Here is a 2,634-nt window from a genome sequence, read left to right as displayed (position 1 = left end):
TGTATTGGAATTCCAAAAAGATTCAGTTTTGTTTTTTTAAACACTTTTTATTTTTTTTCCAATACTTTTCCATTTCTTTCTTTATTTTTAGCATTTACTCTTGCAGATTTTTTTCTATTTTTATTTATTATTTTCTTATTATTCATCTTTAATCAAATTAATTCACTCTTTTCTTTTCTTTCCATATTCAGTTTATCTTATGCTTTGCAGCTAAAATCTGAAAACTTATTCTGAACACATCATTCCACTCAAAAACCTCTAGTAGCTACCCATTTCCTTCCACATCACCAGTCCATGACCACTGGTTTTAAAGCTTTCCACCAGTTCATTCTTTTTTACCTATATCTGCTCTCCTCTTCCACTGCACCCCAGCTCCCACTCTTTGCTGCTACCAAGCTATCATCATTATTCATTCATTCAATCATAGTTATTGAGCACTTACTGTGTGCAGAGCACTGTACTAAGCGCTTGGAAAGTACAGTTTGGCAACAGGTAGAGACAATCCCTACCCAACTCACTCTCAACTCTCTTGCCTCTGATCTTGCCTGTAGTTTTTCCCCGTTTGGTACTCCCTATTCCTTTAAATCTCCTAGTTCAAGGTCCTTCCCATATTCAAAGGCCTCCTGAAAATTCCCTGCCTCTAGGAGTTTTTCCTCAACTAATTTCCACCTCCCCGGCTCAAGTCAGCCTACCAGCCATTCTTAGTACCTTCCACTTTTAGTACTTATATTTATAGTGGTTTACTTACTCCATTATTTATTTTTTCCCCACTGTTGCTATTACAGTGGTATCTGTAATTTCCCTGATCCCCTCCATACACACACACACACACACACACACACACACACACACATTAGATTACAAGTCTCTTGAAGGCAGGGACCGTGTCTTTTATATTTCTTGTACCTTCCCACATAGCTAGTAAAGTTCTTTGCACACAGCAGTGCTCAATAAATACTACTAACTGATTCTTCCCCTAAGGATGTGCTGCGCTATGATTCTTCTAGGGAAGTGAGGGCTCTGCAAGCTAGCAAAAGTGTTTAACACATGAAGGAATTACAGAAGCAATTGCAGAGGAATTACAGGATTTGGCAAAGTATTCTATTTATATCACATGAACAAAAGAAAACCACTTTAGATGGTATATTCCTACTTGGCTTCTCTTTCCAGCCAATTATGTGATTCAGAGAGAAACTCTTTACCAGTGGCTTTAATCCGCTGACCTTTTCTACCTAACCCTGATAATCCTCCCCAACAGTCTAGCCCACATCCTTCGCTCCTCTAAAGCCAACCTACTTAACCTTGATCTCATCTCCCTCATCACTGACTCCTTGCCTATGTCTTCCCTCTGGCCTGGAAGTCCCTCCCACTCTAATGCCAACTACTCAATGTACCTCAGTCTCATCTATCTTACTGCCAACCCCTTGACCATATCCTTCCTCGGGCCGGGAATGCCCTCTCCTTCAAATACAACTCTTCCCCGCCATCAAAATCCTATTAAAATCACAACTCCTCCAAGTGGCCTTCCCCAACCAGGCCTTCATTCCCCCTACCTCGTCTCCCTTCCGCATTGCCCGTGCACTTGGTTCTGCACCTTTGAAGCCCTTGATATCCACCCCACTCTCTCAGTCCCACAGCATTTACGTACGTAGCTGTAATTTATTTTAATACCTGTCACTCCTTCTATACCGTAAGCTCTCTGTGAGCGGGCAACATAAGTACTGACTGTGTTATATTGTATTCTCCTAAATGCTTAGTTCAGTATTCTGTGCCCAGTAAGCACTCAACAAATTCAATCGATAGATTGAAAGCTCCTTTTGGGCAGGGAACGCCTCCACCAACTCTGTTTTATTGTACTCTCCCAAACATTTAGTACGGTGCTCTGCATACAACAAGCACTCAATAAATACCATTGATTGATTGATATCTGACAGACCCCCACTCTCCCCATCTTCAGACCCCTATGAAGAGCCCTACTAAAATCATATCTCGTGCAAGAAGCGTTTCCTGGCTACCCTTTAATTTACCCACCTTATTTACCTTCCCATCTGTGTTGCCTCTACTTTTGAGTCTGTGTCCATTAAAAACGTCTATATTTACCCTTCCCTTGACCCCACAGCCCTTATGTACATATATTTGAAATCCACTTCTCCTCCTTTCTTTAATTTACTTTAATGTCTGACTCTCCTTTCTACCCAACCTCGATAATCCCCCACAACAAACCAGCTAGCACACTTTGCTCTTCTAATGCCAACCTACTTATTCTGCCTTGATCTCATCCCATCTCCCTTGAGGGCAGGGATGCTGTCTACCAACTGGAGTGTACCATTCTCTACCAAGTACTTGGGGCTTAGTACAGTGCTCTGCACACTGTAAGCATGCAATAAATCATTGATTGAATGATCGATTGATGGGCTGTAAAGCCATGATGGCAAACCACAGTACAATTTTAAAATATCGGGGTCAAATAATTCTATGGAACTGTCCTCCATTACCCATGGTTTAGAAGAAAAGCATAGTCGTGTTAGCGTGTTAATCGGTCATACCACCCAACTATAACCGTTGTTAGGATTTCGGTCTATCCCTAAACAGTAAATCGATGAAGGATCTAAAATTTAGGACAAAGAAACATCA

The sequence above is a fragment of the Ornithorhynchus anatinus genome, chromosome 3 (assembly GCF_004115215.2).
Source record: "Ornithorhynchus anatinus isolate Pmale09 chromosome 3, mOrnAna1.pri.v4, whole genome shotgun sequence".
Taxonomy (NCBI): Eukaryota; Metazoa; Chordata; class Mammalia; order Monotremata; family Ornithorhynchidae; genus Ornithorhynchus; species Ornithorhynchus anatinus.
This window is presented reverse-complemented; position numbering follows the sequence as displayed.